This window comes from Struthio camelus, chromosome 9 (genome assembly GCF_040807025.1).
Source record: "Struthio camelus isolate bStrCam1 chromosome 9, bStrCam1.hap1, whole genome shotgun sequence".
NCBI classification, from domain to species: Eukaryota; Metazoa; Chordata; class Aves; order Struthioniformes; family Struthionidae; genus Struthio; species Struthio camelus.
Genome location: NC_090950.1, coordinates 24,707,518 through 24,730,473, shown reverse-complemented (window position 1 = coordinate 24,730,473; position 22,956 = coordinate 24,707,518). Strand labels below are relative to the sequence as shown.

General features: G+C 43.8%; 1 protein-coding gene across 7 annotated transcripts in view; it reads right to left on the bottom strand.

Moving 5' to 3' along the window:
- The window catches only part of GNB4 (G protein subunit beta 4), a 79,958-nt gene that overhangs the window by 34,723 nt on the left and 22,279 nt on the right, over positions 1–22,956 (bottom strand). The window contains exon 3 of one of the 7 annotated variants that reach the window (XM_068955047.1): positions 17,163–17,278. The exons of 5 other annotated variants lie outside the window; for them this stretch is intronic. The gene's annotated coding sequence lies outside the window, so the exon portion shown is untranslated. Of the gene's footprint in view, positions 1–643; positions 797–17,162; positions 17,279–22,956 lie in introns of those variants that run through there. One more of the 7 variants, XM_068955039.1, reaches the window with a different exon arrangement.

Below are 22,956 nucleotides of genomic sequence, written 5' to 3'. Positions count from 1 at the left end.
GAATGGTACCGCCCGCGCGGGGCGAGGCGGGGCTGGCGCGGGGGTGCCCGCGCGCCGCCGGAGGGCTGCGGGCGCCGCCCCGGCCGCGGCCCTGGTCCCGGCCGCGCCCGCACAGCGCCGCGGGCACCCGCCCCCCCCCCCCCCCCCGCGGGGACCGGCTGTGCCGGCAAGGTCAGCCCCGAGCCCCCCCCCCCCGCCCCGAACAGCAGCGCGGGACTCCGCGGCCAGCACCCCGGTGAGGGGCTCGTTGGGGCTCTCCCCCTCCTCCCCCCCGCCCCGGGATGGTCGCTCAACCCCGCCGCCCGGCGGAGACGCGCACGCCGCGTCCTCCCGCTGCGGGGCGGCGCGGGGGCGGCCGGCGCTCCCGCCGCACCAGGAAGTGAGGCCCGCGGCCCCCTCGCGGCCTGAGGCGCCGCGTCGCGCTGCGCCCCGCCGAGGCGTCGCCGTGGCGGGGTGGGGGGGGGGCGCCGCCGTCGCCTCGCGGGAAGAGCCGCTGCCCTGGGGCGGCCCGCGGAGCCCCGCGGGACCGGCACAGCCGCCCGGCCGCCGCCGGCGCTCGATCTCCCGCCCGGGCTGCGGGGCAGCGCTCGCCCGCCGCCTCCCGGGGCGCCCTCAGCCCCGCCGCGGCCCGGGCGGGAAGTACCTGCCGCGTCCTCGCCGCCGCCGCCGCGTAACGGTCCGCGCAGGGTGTCACCGCGCCGCCGCGTCCATGGCGCTCGGTCACGGCGGGAGGAGCTCCTCCCCCCTCCCGCATGGACCCAGCCAACGTGACGGGCCGTTGCCATGGCGGCGCAGTGCTGACGTCAGCGCGCTTAAAGAGACAGCGCTCCGCGGCGCCGGGGAGGGCGCCGCGCCCGGACCCTCCCGGGTCGGTGCGGGCGGCGGGGCGAGGCCCGGCCCGGCCCTCGGCCGGCGCCCCGCGGGCCTGCGGCCGCCCCGAGCGCGGGTGCCGGCGGCGGGCCCCGCCGTTAGCCACGCGCCACCCGCGCGGAATAAGCCGGCCGCGCGGAAAGCCGCCGGCGGGGCTTGGCCTCGGCGGCGGGAAGGGGTCTGTTCGCCAGGGGCCCTGCCTTCGAGGTGGTGTCCCCTGCCCCCTGACGATGATTTGCCCTTCCTGGAGGAGAAGGGAGGCTCTGGGCATTGTCTGAGGCACAAAGGACGATAAGGAACAAAGGAACGGGGAGGGGAAAAAATAAAAAAGAGATGTTAAACGAAGCGTTCGTGCAGCCATACCTCGACGCGGAGGCTTGCTTTAGTTGCTAGCGCGTGGACGCGCGCCGTGTCGTTAGACCGACCGCGGCCGCAACCGCTGCTAACCCGCGCCGCCTTTCATGTCTTGCTAGAGAAACCAAAATTTCCCCTTTCCACAGAGCCAAGGGGAGTGAACGTACCACAGGGAGCCTGGGCGACTGCAGCCAAACCACGGCTGCTCTGCAGCGTCCTCCCCACTACTGTGTATACGTATATATGTATAAAGGTACAGTATATTGGTATATATTGCAGTTGTTCTGCTAAAACTCCACCGAAGCGGAGAGCTCGGAGGGAAACCTTGGCAGGGCAACGCTGAGCAGCGGGGCTGGCCCAAAGCAAGCTAACGCGGGCAAAGGGATCCCGCAGAGGAGCTCGTGCTGGCAGTGCGAGGAAGGCCCCAAACGCTGAGCGTTCAGATGCTACGTTTTGGGCAGCGCTGGCTAACCTTTTGGGACCAGATTAATAAAAGACCTTTCTCAACACCCAGTGAACTGCTTTCTCCTGTTCGACTGGTAATAAGGAGTATCTTCACTGTTCTTTGTGGATTTGTAACAGGGTAGAGGTGATGTGTGTGAATGGATACTCGGGTCTATTACGTTCCTTGCAAAGCTGTAATTCTCTGGCCCTTAACGGTGAATTCATTCTTAGCCCGGCATATGGAAAGCACAAAGATCAGCAGAGACAGACTGCCAGGGTCACGCCAGTCCCAGTGCAGATCTGCCTGCTTTTCAGTGTCTCATGCTAGAATCGACATACTATGATCAGAGTCAGCAGGAGACCTGACACTGAACAGCTACTTTTGGGGATGCTTCGGCCACACGGTCTCTGCGTCTCACCTGCTCCACTGCCCCTGATGTGATGGGGCACCTCTCTGGGATTCATTGCACCAACATAGCCAATATAAGGCAGTCTTGGTCCAGACTCTAACAGGATGGGACAATTGCGTTTTCCATCTTTTCTGTATGGGTCTACCTCATCATCAGCACCACTAAGCCTCAAGATTTTTGTAAAAGATTTTACCTAGGGTAGGTAAAGCAATCTTTGAGCTATCAGTGAATTACTGATAAATGGCTCGGTGCTAATGGCAATACATGCTGTAATATACAGTCTGTGCTATAATGAAACGGCCCATTGCGCACCTCAAGTTGTTTCAACAAAAACATTTATGCACATCCCTCGACTGACTTGACTATCAAGCCTGTTATTTTAATAACTTTATCCTGGCTGCAAAGTCCATGGTCTGCTTTCCCTCACTGCAATACATCTGTCCTCCATTTATCCAAAGGACAGATGTCATTCAGGAATATGTTTACTTTGCATTTAATGGGTGATCACATAGCAAAAATCAACACGGAAGGGGCTCGATTTTGTTTTACCATAGCTAAAGAGGAAAAAAACCTTTGAGTCACCATATGGCTGTAGAAGTTGCTTAACAACTAAGTGAGAAATCTGCACAAAGATAGTTCTCCCTTCAACCAAGCTTGTTCCCTTACGTTTTTCTTAATTCAGTTTTTGGATTGCTGAGTAGTGCTTCCTGACAAGATGTGGTCCCAAAATGAACACATCTTCTCTCATCTTTTCTTTTCGAAACACCTCTGGAAAATCACAGGCAGTAAATAAAACCCCCAGAAAAGCTCAGCTGATTTCGTAGTTACACATTACAAAATTATCAGTCTTTATCCTTTCAGTGGAGCAAATTGAAACATTTTATAAAAATTACGTAATTTATCCTCATGACTCATTAGGGAAACTGAGAAATTTCTTCATTAGCAGACGGGGAAAATAAAGCACACGGCATGGTTCTCAGCAGGAGAACTCACCCTGCAGGAGTGGCATTGCTGCAGCTGCAATGGTCTAAGGCTAACAGCAAGGCAAGGTTTGCGAGGAGAGGAATATCTTTTATTAGACTAACAGAGGCAAAGAATAGAAATTGCCTCTCCCTACAAAACTCATCTCATCTATCGTGCAGTCCGTTTAGTAATTTATTGCACAAATAAGTTGTTTATTCCTAATAAAACAAAAGAAATTTTCAGTCCTGATAGCGTCAGTATTTTACAGCCATTTTTTATCCACTTCTGTATATGATCACTGGTTTCAGACACCAAACCCTACTTTGCAAAATCAGTGCTACCACTAATGGAGCTTTGCTTATGCCAGTTCAGGAATATGTTCTGTGTAATTTTAAAACTTATCTAAGGAATCAACTTCTGCTGCAGAAGAGCAACGCTGAGAGACAGTGCCATATGATTTATTTTACATCAGTATCTAGACCAGTTTCTTTAGCATGTTCTCAAGCAGACAAGGCTTTGAACTATGAGTTAACACAGCCTACACTGCAACTCCCGTTTCTGATACACTGAACGCTACCGGAGGTCTCCAGTGCTTGGACCCCTCCCAGATGAGTCTGCAACATCCCTGATGGGAAGGTAGAGAAAAAAAGCGACCTGTTTGGAGATTGTGCTGAGTCAGCTGATTCAACTGAGGACCTCAGCCAACATAGCTCCAGCAGCACCCTACACACCCTTTTAGTAGAAATTCTGCGAAACACTGACAAGCTGAACGGGTACTAGGAAGTAATGAGGCATTTTCTAAAAAAAACTCTCCGGTCTTGGCAGGGCCTGAGACCAAAAGACATAAAGACAGACAGGCACACATATAATCTACACAGCTAAAAATACCTCTGAAGTCTATGCACATGTCTTTCCTCGGTTCCAGGGAAACGCAGAGTTCATTATCAGCTTGGTACTTTCCGTGTTCCACAAAGGTCCCACATTTCATCAGCCCATTATCTAATTCCTTCCCAAAACATTTCAGAATATACATGATCTAATTGTGTTTGTTGAGGAGACAAGTTAAAGCAAGAAACCCAGACAACTAAGAGACACTGATCCAGAGGGAAGCCCCTCCACTGGTGTGACTTGAGTCACACGACCCTTTTGAGTGACTTTAGGAAAACAAAAGAAGAAATTAATTGCTCATTCGGACTTCAGAATTAATTTATCAACGTAGCAAGCCGCTTTCTTCACATCCCTGTACTAGCAACACTGGTTTCCTTTCATCGTTTTTCTTTTCATTAGTTATATTAGGACTCTACTGCAGTATGTACACTCCTTTCCTTTTGTTTTGTCCTCACTCTTTGTTTAACGCTGACACCACTTCCTACTACAGCAATCCAGGCAGTTATTCAGGTGGGATGTGCCAATCCACATCTTTTTCCCTTTACATTTCCATCTTTCCCTTCCGACTGATGAATAAGAATAGTGCTTAACCCCTTATTAGTAAGTGAGCCATCTCATGGCATTCTCTATTCAAGCCTTATGAAGAGCCAGAGATTTAAGAGCTCACTTGATGCACTGTAATGCATCAGTATGATGCAGCACAATGCAGAGTATTTTAATTACTCTTTTAAACAGCATTACACCTATTATCTTTACATTCTATATACGTGACAGGAAAACACGTGGTCCACCTTCAGGTAGCCCTTCCTCTCTTTCTTCCTAGATATGAAAGCAAACGTTTTACTGCTTTACCTTCAATCTCTTGGTTTTATTCTTACTTACGTCTAACATTCCCGTTTCAAGAACCCTCCACTGGCTCAGCTGCGCAACTGAAGCATGACAGATCATCTTCTGTTATTCTGTCAGCAGCTCTGCTTACACAGGGGTGACCTTCCACAGTACCAAGGAACGGTGCTCTCTCAGCACACCAGCTGATGCTCTACGTTAAATGCGTCTAAGGTGGCAGTTTAGTTCACACCGTGTAAGTGTCCCACCAGCACCACAGAAGGACATGTCCAGAAAGTCACCTGGTAAGCATTCTGCCGGTCTCTCTAGACGTCAAAGAAAGAACGCGTATGGAGACTGTTATCTGTTCGCCACCAGCTCTGATCTTTGGATCGCTGTTTACTTGGGCTACTGGAGGACAGTGTCCCTTCTATGTTTTACTAGTATCTTTGTGCTGCGAAGAAACAGTGAACTTCAGTTCCTAGAACTGTCTGGCCAACATGATTCAGCCTTTATATCCACATGGTTATTCTCTAATATCTAATTCAATTAAAAAATCAAGGAAAAAGAACGTAAGGAGAAACACTAACAATATTTTCCCTGTTATTTAGGAGGCCGAGGAAACAGTCGATGACAGAGATGTGGATTACTTTCTGAGGTCCAGTAACATAACTGATAAAGTGACACAGTTGGATCGTTTTGCAGCTGCGGTCTGCAGTGTAGATTCCTGACTCTGGAGTGAGCCAGGTGACTCATCCTTGAAGGAGAACCACTGAACAATTACTGAACACCACGAAAAGGGAAGAAAGGAGAGTGGATATGTATGTATAGGTGCTTTACATGTGGTCCTACACGTATGTGTGTGTTCATGAACAGTATCTATTAGCATTTCTTTCAGACAAAATGATAAAGGATATTTGTGGGAACACTGAAAGCGCTCATCATAAGAGAAGAGCAACAAAAGTCAAACGGGCTGAAAAAGCTATTTGAGCTATACCGTCCTCTTCTAAGACAGACCAGTTGCAACACTGAGAGATCACTACTGAGACATCATTACTGTAATTTGCTGGGTATTTCACCAACGCTTAAAATGGCTAAGTGAGGCGAAGGGCAATGCTCACGTTAATCACACGGCTGCTGCACTTTCCCTGATGCAGCAATCCAACCTCCTTGTAACAATGGCACACGAAGGCTGAGAAAAACATAAAGCACCTTTTGGAATTTCCCTTGATTTCTTCTTGGAGGGGCAAAGATAGGAAAGGAAATTTGTGTCTAAAACCGACACAGAACATTTTAAGAGTCTGCCTACAAACCCCAGCTCCAGGGGATCAAGGCTCACATCAGCTGTATCTCTCTTGAAACGGCCAGGGAGAGGACTCCAGTCGACCGAGGGTGTGGGTGTGGAATTGTAATAGACACTTCCATAAACTACTGTCTGCTCAAATGTCATGACGTTGGCTTTCCGCCCCATTTTCAGCTGCAGAGCAACAGCAGTTGGGAGGGGCAGAAACAACGAACATCCCTTTTTAACTCTCATTTTGAAAAATCTCTTGACCCTATTCAGCCAAACAGATCTCCTAACTATTATGAGCAGTATTTTCTAGTTTCTGCCTCGGAAACTACATTTACTGTACTGTAATCCTACATCCCGAGGACTAAACAGTGTGTGCAACAGGGAGCGAACAAGAGCTAGCTAGTTACACACAGAACAGCAAGCGATCACTTTTTTGTGAGTTTTCAGTTACTTCTTCACCAAGAGAAGAGTGTAGCATACATTAATGTTGTGTGCCAGCTATAAAGTGGAAGCAGCGGAGACAAAAGAGGAAATCTGAACAGTCGCAAAAGGACCTTAAGAGAGCATTCAATAGCTAACACAGGCAGAGATGTGAAAAACGGTGAAACCGGGGACGAAAGGAGTCCTGCTTTGCTCAGTCTGCTCAGAGACTGTTTGGTCTTTTTGTGGAAGAAGCATGATCGTGTTCATTAATTATCTTTAGAAATTCCTATAAATACAGCTAGTTTCCAGTCACTGCAAAATCAAATTACTTTTCACTTTTTTAATGGAAGATTCTTGCATTCCACTGCTACCTACTATTTTAGAAAATAATAGATATAATATTTATCAGTACGTGTATTCACATACTGCCAGTATTCACAGACTGCAAATGTGTATTGACACATTTACACAGCCAAACTTTACTGCACATAAATACAATCTTGTCCAACTGAACACAGCTCCTAATTGCAGACTGTAGAATTCCAAGCTATAAGGTGTTACAGAGGCAAATGCTTTGGTGAAGTTCGGTAAATGAGACTAAATATGCAAATCAATGAGTTGCAGTTGCGTTACGATAAAGATGACAAAGGCTATTTAGTCTTGAGTTTTGAGATGTAAGATAAATTGCAGAGAGTGCAGCAATAAATTTTCCCTGCAGTTATGTTGCATATCAGACTCATTACAGATGTATTTCACCTTCCTACGCCCTAAGAGTCTGAGCTGATATTGAGCTATCAGGTGTATTCCTTCATCTTGCAATTCTTAAGTTCTGTCATTTAACTTACAGAAGTTTTGGTACCTCTAGAGCTTTATGGTCATGAAAGAGGGAATTTGATAAAAGAGGTCAGGTTTCCAGGCCTCCAGAGAAACAGAGACCATTTTCAGTGAGCTTTCCAGCAGACCGCTGCTACTGTCTCCTAACCTGCGCCTGCCTCAACATTGCTGCTATGACCCTCACCATTCCCGAGGGAAAAGGGTTTCGGTTATAGTGAATTAATGATGCTGCAAACGGCAGCATGGCCCAGACAGAGAAAATACCTTATTGCTATCGTGACCTGCAACATTTTTAAAAGAAGACTAAGCAATAAAAAATACAGTACTACTGTGCCCTACCTGACGCTTTACCCAAATTACACTGGGGAGAGAAAAGTTAGTGGGAACACTGAAGTTTAGGGAGAGAGCAATACTTATTCTCTGCAGCGCTGGTTCGGTTCAGTACCATGACAGTGTCCCACTACTTACTGGGAGTTGCCAGTTGCCTAACATCACATCTGTTAAATGGGTTGAATAATCTACATCTTTTCAGATTTGTGGAAATTTTAAGGCTGAGAAGTCTATACCAGTCTGGATGTGTACCTCAATGATGACTCAACATTTAGGCCTAATTCAGGAAAGGCAAACGGAGAATAGAGGCTTAATGGGCTAAATCAACTCATACACACTTTAAGGAGCACACCAAATAAAAAACTTGTTTGCATTTGTGTTTTCCTTCACTAAATAGTACTAGTTGATTCTCGGTTCTTTTTAGTCAACGCTGTTACAGTGTTCTTCAGCTATGAGTTTCTATCAGTGGGAAAGACAGACACGGAGTGGCATAAACTGCTTGCCAAGGAACCAGTGGCAGAGCCAAAATGAGAATTCAGATTGCCTGCCCACCTCCCTTCCTTTCTGCCCTTGCCACTGAGTAAATTAACCAACATGCGAGCTGTCTAGATCACAGGAGAAACAAGCAAACAAAAGAGTGAAATTAAATATAAGCAAAGTGAAAATGACCAGTAGGAGACTCCAAATGAGCAAAATGAAAAAAGAAACAGTAAAAACATTACAAAATAAGACGAGAGAATACAGTAAAGAAATAATTTCCATCTTAATGCACGACTGCTTCTTGTATGTTAATGATTTGCCTCATATACATAGGGCTTCTGTCCAGAACTCTGAATGAGGCCATTCATGCTCGTCTATGGATCTTTTACCAGAAGATACCAGTGTTTCTTAGCCAAGGTGTTCTTTATTTCTGTTCGTTTTGCTTGCTTGTTTTCACTGGGTGTCGTTTCAGCGCTGGTGAAAGCACGAGCCTCACAGCCTCGCAGGCTCCTGTTCTCCCTTCGCAGAGAAGGGAAGGATGTGCAGCGGGGCGGCGGAGGAAGCTTGCTACACCGGCACGCAGCAGCGCGCCTCTGCCCTGCACGAACCCGCTGGCGCGGGTCCGGCCCTCTTCGCTAGCAAGAGTGTCAGCTAGGGACAACTGCAATACTGGTTTCTGTGATGCTTTTTCTGCTAGAAACTGGACTCGGGCACAGTTCACATCATCCACCAGACTCGGTTAACATGGTAACGGTGTCTAGTCACTAATGACCTGGGCTGCCTTTGACTGGGCAACAGGCCATAGACAAGAAAGCCCCCCAAACCATTACCAGCTCCTCTGAGCCATTCAGACCTCTGTAATGTTGGCCAAAAAAAAAAAAAAAAAGAGGCATTTTTTAAAATAAAGCTTCTCACAACTGACAGAGAGGTGGTCGCCCACACACACACACCTTATTCACTCACTGTACTGAGCCGGCATTCCTTCCAGCGCTGGGAAGGACCCAGAGCTGCTGAGTCAAAGACATCTGGAATAAGAACTCAAAAATTGAGGGGTTTGGTTCCTTTCTGGCTTCTTTCCTTAGCCCGCTCTGCCTGCCGATACCGAACGTCAACCAGCAGAGCAGTAGCACCTTTGCAAAAAGTCCAAAGTATCTCGGCAAACACATCAACAAGCACGTGAAAAAACCAAGGTTTCCGTGACTCCAGAGAAGAAGGTTTAGGATGGTGGAGACTGAGCGACAGACAGGGACAGGGGATCAGAAATGGATGGAGTTATACAATGCTGTCTAAACCACAGCACACACAGAGGTCTCTTTGGCAGAAGAGATTTCTAAATAAACCTAGCAGCGCATCCACAACCAAGTTTCAGAGGCACTTGCTTACGTCAAATACCCCGGAAATGTTCCCACAAGAAAACTGACAGAATCAATTGCTATCTGCACTTACAGAGAATTGTATCTTCTTGTCAAAGCGTTTTTAACAAACTCAAAGCTTTTCTCAAAAAAGGCAACTGTATTTTTATTGACCCGTCTCCCCCATCTTCCAATTGACAACTCTTTGGTGTTCAGTGCCACCCTGGAATGAGTAACAGCTCACGAGTTTATTATTAAGTAGTTACCTGTGGTTAGGACTATAACCAGCCTGAGTGAGCAAACAGGAAAAAGGTGATTTGAACTCAACAGATTGTGTCTCCCTCTTTGATGGTCTGAGGAAACTGGATCATCATAATCCTTTATAAATACTACATAGCTGGGACTCTTTTTCTTTCGCAACCTGTCAGTTTGACAGCTACATTAAAAAAAAAAAAAAAGAAGCTGTTTTTCCTGATGATTATCCTACAAGGCACTAAATGACTGAGCTTCTAATCTTTTTATCTGAGCAAGCAAACATTGTATTTACAATGTCTAATAATATTTTCAGGATCTATATAGCAGAATATTTATTCCCTGGAATTGTGTAAATTATCAGTATATCGTTTTGAATCTTAAAAATAAATACATCTGTTTGAAGGACAAATTCTGCTTTCAGTTATATTGATCAAAATCCTAAACAATTTCACTTGCTTCATGAGATTTATTGCAGCTTTAAGCTCATATAACAAGGAACAGAATTTATCTAATTTCTTGCATTGCTAAAACAGAAAGAGAGAACAAGAGCACCCAGTAGCGCTAATATGAACCCTAACATTATCTTCACTGCGATGAGGCATACTGCAGTAGAAAGATATTTAAACTTTTGAGACTGAATCTTGTTCATCTATTCCTGTTACACAGGCAGGACAGGCCTCTGACAGTAAATAGGAGAAGAGGTTTGGCTGCTCTTTGGATATTCTTCAAGTTCCCTGCTAGATCCCACCACAACAGGAAGTTGTGGAGCTGAGCAAGAGACCTGGCACAATAACCTCATTGATCTCTCAATTATTTCTGCTAAAAGAACAAAAAATAAATGTAGCGAAAGCAGCTGGAGAAGCCAGAATATGCTGGCTTGCGTGTGCCTTGTAGAAACGATTAGCTAAGGTGGAGGGAAAGAACATCAAATGGGATAATGTCCCTGCATGATTATCTTCAGACTACTCCGATTAGTGACAAATAGCAGAGAGCTGCAGATCTGTACAAATGACATTAGACCGAGGATTGTAATGTGATTCAGTGACGTGGCTACAGTGATAGCTGGTTCCCTCAACACAGCAAAACAAATGATACTTTAGCATTGTTGGTTCACTATTGTGATAAAAAGCAACCATCCAACCTAAATGTTTTTCTGTATGGGTAGAAAAGCAAGTGATTGATGCTTTTCTTATTTGCATCACCGTGAATTAAACTGGCATAAGGAGAGTCAGGCCCGAAGACAAAACGTACTTCAAAACACTGCTACAGTACATGGCAGTTTGATCCCATAAAAAAGGTTATTTCCTTTTCCCACCATTCCCTTTTCTGTTTTTCTTTCATTCCCGTTCGCCTTGCTTTGTTTTGGGCCAGGCTGTCACTGGCTTCTCTAGGTAGCACTTCCCTTGGGACGCTTTCAGCGGCAGCAGCAGCAGCAGCGGGCAGCAGCTTTGGCTGCACAGTTTTGTTTCAGGGGATCACTAGTCACAGTCACGCTGGCTGAGCTCCAGCTGGCCATGCTAGCTCACAGATTGCTTTTTCTAGCTATCCACTGGGCAGCCCTCATTCCATAATAGAACATTTTTTAACCCTTCCCTCAAGGGAAATAGAAATAAATTCTAACTTTGGAAGGGATAACGAGGGATAATGCTGCTTACAAACCCATACAACGCGGGTGGGAGGGAGGGATGTACTCTCAATTATAACCTAATTAATTTAATGCAGTGGTCTGTGCAATACAGCAGCTTCTCATCTACTTCAGGGCAGCACAGCAGGAGAGCCAGAAAAAAATCTGCAGGAATTTGCCTCAGTCCTTCTCTACTCTTCAGCCAATTAAGTACGGCAGAGGTCCTCTTCCGTGACTGGAGGACAGGAGCCTAGTTCTGTTGAGTGCAGCAACCTAAATGCATTCATAAGCAATTTGATTTTTATTATTAAATGACAGAGTTTTATGAATAACTGAATCTTCACATAATTATTTCCAGCCAAGTTCCATCCAGCAGCACAATCACCACAAAAAGACATTCTTAGTAAGTACATAGGACAGCAACAAGTTAACTATTTGCAATCTTGGTTGTCAAATTCATATTGGTGATTAGGTTCTGTACAGAATAACTGCAGCTGATCTCATTTTTTTAGCATTTTTTATGATATGTCTGTCATCGTCAGTCTAAAAAGCATATGAATACCAGAAACATATTCTGGTGGGCCACCTTGGTTTAATTCCATTTGTAAATGCTAGGACACAAATTTAGCAGTGTTGTGCAACTGATGAGCAAGGCCCTGGAGTACAGTTCACAAAAACATATTCCTTCTGACTTCTATCCATCTTCTGGAGGATATAATGCAGTTATTGTTCGCCTTCTTTCATGGTCATATTGTTCATATCTATGGGAGGATGTTCCCTCATGACATACGACTGGCAACATGTCAGCGCGCATTGAAAACACATACCCTGCAACAATCTTCAGACACTCGGCATCTAGCACAGATTAATGGAATGAAAGCGCTCTCAGCCTAAGATAGGAAAGGGGGGAGATGGTTCATAGGCTTCAGCAATCCACTGAAGGCCTACATGACATAAATAATAAATTATGTAACTGATACCCCTTGAACTCATTGACAAAGCAAAGAATCAGGATTCTCAGCGCTAATCTTGGATGATCAGTTAACAAAGCCCTACTCTTGTTAACCTTTTTTTTTTTCCTATACTGTTAGTTAATTCAGAAAGGAAGGAAAGAGTTTATGTACAGAAGATGGTACTGTGCTTTCTGTTTATTCTGGGCATAAAGTAGTACCCAGAGCTTCCTCTAAAAGCCTGCTGAGAGCATAAACCAGAAGAAAGCCTCCAAGAGGAAGTACTGAAAAGTAAATAGTCACTGCAAGCAACACTAATGACACTCACTGCAAAAAGTCAGTCAGTGTGTCAGAGTTTTGGTTAGTACCCTGAACGTAAGCCTGGCAGACAGAAATTGTCATATAATTCTTTCTGCAACCTATAATTACATTCTTAACCTCTTTGTCTCTTTTCCTTTCTGATAAAGAGGAAATAATTCATTTCCAGGAATATAAGTGGCTTTAATTCACTTGGATCAAGATTCCCTCCCCCCCCCCCCCCCCCTTCTGATTCAGGGCCTGACTCAGAACCATCATTCTTGTTGCTGCTGTCAGACTACTCCACATTTCCCAGTGGTTTTCACTACTGCAGTTTGGAAGCACTCTTTGTTCTTATAGTCCTAGTGCCTACTAAGGCTTTTCTTTTCATGTTCTTTTGACGTTTATTCCCAAGGAGCCGGATCCCTCTGTCCCTACACGTGAGCCAAATCTCCTAATGAATTTGCAAACGCGCAGGATCAGCAACTTAAAAAGTTTATTTGTTCTTCAGGGTTCCCTGTGTTCACAGGAAAAAGGACGCCTGCAGGCAAACACTGCATCACTAGGTTTCATCTTCACAAAAAGGAAGCTTAGAGAGGAAGGAAGGCACAAGAGTGCAAAGCTAACGTTTAAAAAACAAAAAATAACCCTCTCAAGTTTTTCCTGTAAGGCTGGTGGCTACGGACACAGTTACAGGACACTCCACTTACGTGTTTCTTGAAATATATCAAAAGACTCCCGTGCTGGGTTGGCGCAGTGTCAGTATTAATTGCTGATTCCAGCATGTTGTCAGAACAATATATCTCTTCGGATATATTTTTTAAGACATCTTTCAAATGTGGACATCTATACTACATTTACATTTAGGCACCTGAAATTTTTAATGGCCTGACAGCTCGGGCTGAAAAGCACCGCCTGCTCCCATTCTCTTCAGCTTTGGTATCTGCGTCAGAAGACGCTGGCCTGGAGTGTTAGAAAATGTAATGTATTCAATTTATGTCCCACGTAAAAGTTGAGATCAGCATGAAGGACTAGATCCAATTTGCAGCTTTAATTCACACACACAGCGCTCCTGACAAAACTACTTCTGTGGAAAAGGACTCTGGCTCACAAACTTACATATTAGACAATCTTTGCATTTCACTTCAACGTGGATGTCCTTCTTTTGATGTCAGAAATTTTATGGCGAGTAGTCCCAGGGATGAGCCAAGATTTGACAGTGTTAACTATCTAATCGTGTGAAAATAGGTGATGAGACAGTGCCATTAACCTTCTCTTGTTCTCTGTCTGCTGTGCATATAGGACAGAGCTATGGCTATAGATTCATGTATCCTTCAGCCAGAGAGACAACGCTCATCTTTTTGTCTGACACTTTACAGCAACACAGTCAACCATATTCGCTGAGCGGCTCCTACACTGGAACTATTAACCATTAACCATTGGAACTATTAATCACTATTGGAACTATTCACCGTTAACTTGTCAATACTAGTTAATTTGGATTATATGTCCTGTGCGGTCTCATGCAGAGAAATCCTCAATTTACTGTTTATATGAAATATAAACATGTTTCTCATGTTTCTTGTCTAGATATTCTAATGATTAATGACCCATACTAATACATACATGTGCCTCATTTCCAGTATGAATTTATCTGGATTCAGCTTCCAGCTACTGGAGTATATTATTTCCCACAAACAGTTCTGTTGAATTGTCCATCATTTCAGCATGGTCTAGCTTGGGATATGTAAAACCGATGACTATGAACTTCCGTAGGAATTTTACAAATTTACAATTGTCCTAAATTTTTACATGATTTAGGTCTTCCAGCCTTAGATTTTCTACAAAAGACAGAAAAATCTGTTTATACTCATTTACACAGTTCAGTTTTCTACATTGCTTCTATACAAACTGAGAAAACTCTCCATACATATCAGATCCATTTGCACAGAGAAAACATAGCACAAGGGGTCAAATGTCCAACTAAACTCAGGTCTAAGACCCAGGTATTTTTACCTCCTGCTGAGAGTATTTTGTGCACGTCTTTGTTTAACCATGAAAACATGAAGACAGTGCCATCACCTATACAGTATATGCCATCACCTATACAGTATATGCCATCACCTATACAGCAACTATAGGCCACATCAACACTGCTTTGCCAAGAAATTACATTTGCTAAAGGCTATTTTGGTCTGCTGATATTATCATCAGCATCAAGGTTGTCAAAGCCACTGGTGAAAGAAAGTGTGAAGCAGGCAAGAAGTCTGCCAGATGATCTTAGTTTTTGTGCCACTGCATATGCCTTTATGCCTGTCAGCGTCCCCCAAACCAAGAGAGAACAATCTTGTTGTGACTAAAATTACTATAGATTCAGATAAACGCATGCTAGAGCAGTGAGATGCTCTGGAATACTGAAACAGCTTGTGAATGGAAAAATCTTTTGCTAGTAGAAAATAAGGGCGTTGCTGCATTGTCTGCGGGAGATAGCAGCATTCAGCCTTCTGTGAAATACAGCAAGGAAAATTCAGTGCAGCAGGAAATCATTCTAAACAAGAAGTCAGCCACCTGCTCAGAATATACTTTACGTTGTAAAAACTGCCCTGTATCCCTATTTGTTATTATCATTCTCCTTCAGACCCTACTCTTTCAGGCTGTTTTAAGTAGCCACTTAAAGTAGTCCCCTTCCAAAAAAAAAAAAAAAACCTCACAAACTCATGCATAGGAAAAACTCTTCGGTACGGTTTTTTTAATTATTATTTTATTTTATCCCTCTAACCACCACCACTGAATATATACTTTGTTCTATCTTTTTTCTCTCTTCGCAGACTCAGTAAAATGATTGTATATCCGTTTGCATTCAGAACACTGCACTTGCAACTAAAAAGAGATAGGATATTAACCATTAAGAATGAGATACAGCATAATGGTAAAAATTCTGGGTCTGACAGAGAAGCAGCATTTTGAGTCATAATTTCTCACCTTCAAAGGATAAAAGGGACTATCGCAATCATGGTCTGAATTCCTATGCAGCAGAGAAAATGTAATTTCATACAATAATTCAGGGTCCCTTGCCTTCTAATCCCTAATAGTGAGGAAGTTCTACTTTACAGGTCACATCGAGCAAGCCAAAAGATCCAGGCATTCTTCAGTTTTATCCAATGATCATTATCAACCAGATTTACAAAAATATTATCAGCAACAAAGCAGAATAAAAATCCTGGCTCTAAACAATCTCCAACCCAGATGAATCAGCACAAGGAAATAATGATAGGATGGGAGTATCTTTTAGAGACATCATCATTTACAGGATGAACATAGGGTAAGATCAAACTATCTCGTACTTCACAAAGTTCATGTAATTGGATCTTATAAAATGGATAAATACTGTAATGGATCTGTTGCTTCATTAGCACGCACTCTGATAACTCGCACTACAACATCCATCAAGCTCTTCATTCCCTCTGGGGAAGGCTGCTGCAAGTGGTTGGCAGAGACATGAGTCAGGCTCTGTAGCATCAGCAGATTTGCAATTTCAGCCTGCGCGCTGGCTGCAAAGAGAAGCCCAGACAGTTTGGGGGCCGGGGTACAAAACTTGGCTAGAGAACAGGCTGCTTTTGATGAAGGAACCAGTGCAAGTTACAACTGGATTCTGATGGCTGCAAATCACAAGGAAGCTGTGGTAGGTGACTCCAAACACGGCTGAGAAAAGGATTACACTTTGGCCAAGGAAGTTACAGGCCCATAGGTTACTGTATGCCACTTGGAATGAGAGTCTCTGGTCTTTGACTGGAAAAGTCACAGCTTCGTACTTCTAACCCTCCCTGCCCTTAGACAGTGAGCTAAGAAGGGTAGAAAGGGCTGGGATGAGCAGCTCAGGTTTGAATCATCTTCTAACAGCACAGATAAATCTAGAAGAACATGTCTCTCTATGGCCTAATTAGTATCAAAACTCCAGAACAGGATTTTCAAAGGTTGTGAGACACCCAGTCCCCCTTTAATCTTAACTTTGATGTTTTTCTGCTTCTGTATTTATATGTGCTTTTTTCATTCAGGCAGTTTTGATGTGGAACAGCGTAAACTTTATTTTTTTCTGAAACACCTTGCTTGTACCACAGAAACACTGAACAGAAGTATCCATTACAAAAACGGAATTAAAGCTTGAAAATGGGATATCTGTCTTCGAACGAGACCTACCTCGTGGATCTGTAATCGAGACCTAAATGTCATAGATTGTGTCACAGTCTGCAACAGAACTTACACTGAATAGCCCCAAAACACATACTGGACAGGATACTTTCCTGCACTTGGAAGCTCGAGGCACCACCTAGGCCTGCATATAGTTTATACCTTATGTTATTTCTTAACCTCTGAACACTACGTTTTATAATATTAACATTGATTTCTCTTTTATTTTTGCATACAACTGTGATTAGATTGGCAGTAACAGTGACATCATTCTAGTGCTATGAATCCCATAGCTACACTTTTCATTAAGAGCAGCAGAACACAGATTACTCAGATCAGATAACCTAACCAGTGGGAAATAAGCACAAAAAGCTCACTTACCATTACAGTTGTGGAATTACACCAGGGATGAACTTCTCTCTATGGGCTCTCCCACCTCACAAGTCCTAATGCACCGTCTACCACATTTACCATGATCGCAGTCCAACGTCGTTGCCCTTAGATTTAAATAAGAAGCCCATCAGCTGAGCTCTACCTCTTTACCTTCCCATTCACTCCTGGTTTAAGCAGACATTTGATTTTTCTGTTCTGTGTTTGCCTGCAACTATTTTTAGCAGCTAATAACTGACACCCTAGGGAGCATGATGTCATCACTCTTCGCACTTACGGAGCTCTCGAAAGTCAAAACCAGACGGCAGCAGCTGTCATCATGGTGAGCTGGCTCATTAAGCAGGGGTACGGGAGTGACAGCACCAGAGCTGAGTTCAAACGACCAAGCAGGAGGAAGTTTGGTAAGATCTCAGCTAAATTACCTTCTGTCTCTTCTAATTAATTTGCAGCTAAGATTTGAAAATTGTATCTGTTTTTAAGACTGCTGAATACTTTTTACAGTACTGGCAAAAATATAATCTTACTGGCAATCCTCTTGTCTGTGTCACATGCAAAAGTTTTGTGGTCTCCTGGAATTTGGAGTCGGACAACCACCCACATCACAAAGGAAACCTACTGAAACAACAGGCAGCGCCTGGCAGCTTTGTTGGGGATCTCAGCAGAGAGGCTAAGGGCTGAGTGAGCATGGAAACGGAACTTATCCATGTATCCATATTTGCTCCCAGCATATTTAAAGATTCATCTCCCTAGCAACCTCCATTTGGTAGGGTATATGAAGCACTTCTACTTTCCCTTCAAAAGATGGAGCTCCATTCCCTTACTCATCCTGGAAGCTCTTCTTTGCACCTCTGACAGTTTATGTTCATTCATCTGAATACAGCTAAACAGAACTGTAGAAATACTTGAAAGAAGTTAGCGGTCCCCGTAAGATGGCACCAATATTTCCTCCTCTCTGTTAAAAAGTTGTCACCTTCCAGGACTGCATTATCTTTCCTTCCATACCTACATTACGTTGTCTAATCACACTCATACTTACAAGTATACTCAGATTTGTTTCCTTCTCTGTTACTTCCAGTTCATAAGCCCTCAGTTTATAGACTAAGTTATTATTGAACTCAAAGTCTACGCTTCTGCACTGCATGCTATTTTGTTACACTGCATTACAGTCAAAGAGTTAGTCTAATTCTTTTTGAAGGTCAGCTCCCTCTTCCTCAGCACTCCCAACTTTGTTTTATTTCACCTCAACACACCTGTGAATATAGTAAATACAACAGGTCCCAAGACTAACCCCAGAGAAGCACCACTAGTAACCTTTCTCCAGCCCTGTCACTTTCTTCTGAATATCATGTTTTGTTTGCAATTTATCCATCACACAGTTCTTACTATCAGCACTATCACTTCCCTATTCAAGAATAACTTCTCCTGCAATATTAGTTACTGGAATCCAAGTGGATTAAGTCTACTTTTATTACACCTAAGAAATCAATTATCATTCTAAAAACTGTTGAGTATTACGAGCTAAGTATGATTGTGATAAAACAATCTTGTAATTTATTTCATAGTAGGTCCAAACTTGCTTTTTTCCAGTCACAGCAAAAAAAATACCCCCTAAAATCAACAACACTAAACAAAAGCCCCAGACTCGCTATGAACCCACATTAATTACTTCATTATAGGTAAGCTCAGGAAGTGTGGGCTAGATGAGTGGACGGTGAGGTGGATTGAGAACTGGCTGGATGGCCAAGCTCAGAGGGTTGTGGTGAATGGCGCAGAGTCAAGTTGGAGGCCTGTGGCTAGTGGTGTCCCCCAGGGGTCAGTCCTGGGTCCAGTCTTGTTCAATATATTCATCAATGACCTGGAGGAAGGGACAGAGTGCACCCTCAGCAAGTTTGCTGATGATACGAAACTGGGAGGAGAGGCTGACACACCAGAAGGCTGTGCTGCCCTTCCGAGGCACCTGGACAGGCTGGAGAGCTGGGCGGAGAGGAACCTCCTGAAGTTCAACAAAGGCAAGTGCAAGGTCCTGCACCTAGGCAGGAATAACACCCATGCAGCAGGACAGGCTGGGGGTTGGCCTGCTGGAAAGCAGCTCTGCCGAGAAGGACCTGGGAGTGCTGGTGGACAACAAGTTAAGCATGAGCCAGCAGTGTGCCCTTGTGGCCAAGAAGGCCAACGGGATCCTGGGGTGCATTAGGCAGAGTGTTGCCAGCAGGTGGAGGGAGGTGATCCTGCCCCTCTCCTCAGCCCTGGAGAGGCCTCCCCTGGAGTACTGTGTCCAGTTCTGGGCTCCCCAGTACAAGAGAGACATGGCGCTACTGGAGAGAGTCCAGCGGAGGGCTACCAAGACGATTAGAGGGCTGGAGCACCTCTCCTCTGAAGAAAGACTGCGAGAGCTGGGCCTGTTCAGCCTGGAGAAGAGAAGATTGAGAGGCGATCTCATCAACGTGTACAAGTATCTGAAGGGGGGGTGTCAAGAGGATGAGGCCAGCCTCTTCTCCGTGGTGCCCAGCAACAGGACAATCTGAACCTGAGAAAAAACTTCTTCACTGTGAGGGTGACAGAGCATTGGAACAGGTTGCCCAGCGAGGTAGTGGAGTCTCCTTCGCTGGAGATATTCAAAACCCGTCTGGATGTGATCCTGGGCAATATGCTCTAGAGGACCCTGCTTGAGCAGGGAGGTTGGACTAGATGATCTCCAGAGGTCCCATCCAACCTAAACGATTCTGTGATTCTGTGATTATTTCAGCATTCTGGAAATCATCTGGATCACCTAAATTTGTCTTTCAGTAAAGTAGCCTTTGCTTCCATCCCAGCAGCTTTAATTTCCAGTGTTTCATAATTTTAACTTCTATGACAGAATTATCACTCCCCTCATCAACTTAACTGATAACTGAGGCAAAACGTTCATTGGGCATACGGGCCACACCTAGTGAACTGCTAATTTCTATCCCAGCCTTGATGTGAGGTGCCCCACTTCCTTCTTATTTTATACGTGATATAAATTTTAGATGCAGTACAATACACTTTGTTTTGTGCGTGCCTGCAAACTGTAACAGTTGTTTATGTAAATGACAAGATTTAACACAATGACCTGGACAGGTGTACAGTTACCAAAGAAATTCTCTGCATAATATTTTCATTCAGGAATACCCCTTTAGTAACAATTTTTCGTTTTTTCCCTACATGCACTTGACACTTCGAGAACCTGGCTGAAATTCATGTGAAATATTTTTTCCTCCATGAACAATTAAACACTTGGAATTTCTTTTGGATTTTGTTCATTCTGAACTATCACACAGTAATCTCCCGAGGCAAAAATCTAAACAGGAATGTTATAAATCTCCTAAGCATCTTGGGCACACAATCTCGCCAAGCCCAAGATGAAAAGGTCCCTTTCAACTATCAAAGATGATGTCCCCTAGAGAATCATGCTGTGCTTCCCTCGCCCGCTCCTTTGAAAGGCCATATCAGGAAACCTCCTGTTAGGCAGTCACATGAAAAACACCAAACACTCCCGAAAGCTGAGATGACGTCAGAAAGAGACTTTTAAAGGGTCTGCCTAAGCGCAGCTGAAAGGCCTGTTGCAAGCCACAGCGCAGCAGCACCCACATCAGACGAGGGCAGAGGAATTGCGGGCACCAGAAATAAAGGCATGACACAGCGGCAGGCCCAGGGACGTGAGAGCATGCTGCTCACCAACAGTTTTGCCTAGAGAAGAATGTGTTTGTAACTATGATCACTTATTCTCTACTTACTGTCAAAACGTACGTCAGAACGAGACCAGAAAGAACAGGAAAGCTTAACAATGGTGTAATTAATAGATATATATGTGTGTGTATTTTGCTTGGCATAAGAAGAATTTAGCACCAACACAGATACAGGCTGCGTGCATTTTAAAGGATTGGATTAAATCATTGTTCACGAATAAGCATCAGAGAGAGAGATTTTCTCTCCACAAGTCTGCATACATGAACAGCGTTAGCATATTTTTCCACTGAATTGGTGACATTTCTCAGCCACAGGATTGAGAATAATTTGTGTCTCCATGTATAACTTTCCAAAGTCATTTATTACAATAGTTACATTTGGAAGTTAAAGACTACTTGCTTGAATTTTAAAATGCATTTCCCTTTAGCTGCCTTTGCTACTACTTTGCCCGCTGTTTACAAATGTTTGAGTGGTCCACGGAACACATCTTGCTTTACCTATTTAAACCATTTCTTGTTATTCATTTGCTTTTTTTGTTGCTACCTTTGAGATTTTCTTTTAGCTCAGTTTTTTTTTTTTAAACACATATTTATCCTTATTTACATACACTAGAAAATAATATTCAGATTCCTAAACAGAAACTTCGATTCCTTTCTTTTGGCATCTCCAAGACTGAACTGCTATAGTACATAAACATCTGTTTCCCTTTCTCAATTCCCTATTTCTCCGTTTTGGGGGTATATACTCACCGTGACTTTGATATTCCCTGTTGATTATGAGGGATTTAATTTCCCCTTTTTCTTGCCTGAGAGCATCTCTGCCTAGCATTTCTATTTTTTTAATGAAATTATTTCTCTCTCTGCTGTATTATGGAGTCTTGAAGACCATAGACTTCTTGGCATATCAACGGAGCTTGCCACCAAAGCTGCCAGTGAAAAAGGATTGTTCACATACGAACTAAATATGAAATCAAACAAAATTATAGATAAGAATTAACATATTCCTATTTCACGCTCCTGCTAATGTGAAAATGTTCCTTAACAGGTATCACGTTACACTTTCTGCTCTGTAACATAAACATCCCAGGGAACTGGACTTTCTCTAAGTCATTCTAGAGAGTCAGTCTAGCAGCTGGGTTTCAGGATAGTTCTGTGGCATTCAGCACACATTTTCGTCTTCAGATTCCCTCCCATGATTCCTAAATCTAATGTTGATCATACAGTGATAGAATCAATGAGTCTGTCATTAATTCTGTCCCTGGAACAACCTGAACCTCACAACATCCATTCCATGGCAAACTGCCATTTTCTTCTGCCGCAACAGTATTTACACTGCCAACCTGCTTTAAAATATTACACATACTTCCTGATGGCATTTTCAGCTAAATTTGATCTTCCGTGTACAGTCGGTCACTTAACAGGAGAAGGACGTTTCTTCTTACCACTTCATTCAGGTATGGTGAATCTCATGCAAGAACTGGTGATGAATGTCAGCCAAAAAGGAAGAAATCCTTTCTTTTGCACCATGAATTCAATAACAATTTTTGGAAAAAAGTGTTTTTTACTATAAATTAAAAATTTTAATCCTCTTCGAGTTAAAAAATTTCTCATTACTTTTGATAAAAAGCCAGGTTTCAGTTATACTCCTTTTCAAATAAATACTGCTTTCTTATTAATGCAGATATGGCACAAACACTATTGATCTTGTTTTGATTATGATCTTTTCTCTGTTTTTCACAGATCTTATTCAAATAAACAGTATAATTTATGATGTTGTCAGGGACTATTACAGAAGCCAATCCTGAACACAGAAATAACTTTCCATCTCTAGGAAGGAATATAGAAGAAGGAGACTCCTTGAATCTATCGTACTTTAGATTCTGGTGCAAATGTACAGGACTAGGGTATTCTCTATCACTGGCTTTTTCTTTCTTTTCTTTCCGTTTCAGACAACCCATTCAGCTTCCATACATGGGATCTAAATGTCACACAGAGACCAGAAGGGGAAATCTGAGGGGAAAATGGAATTTTCCTACGGCGATGGCATAGGAGGAAAGAACATTGCCAATATCAGATTT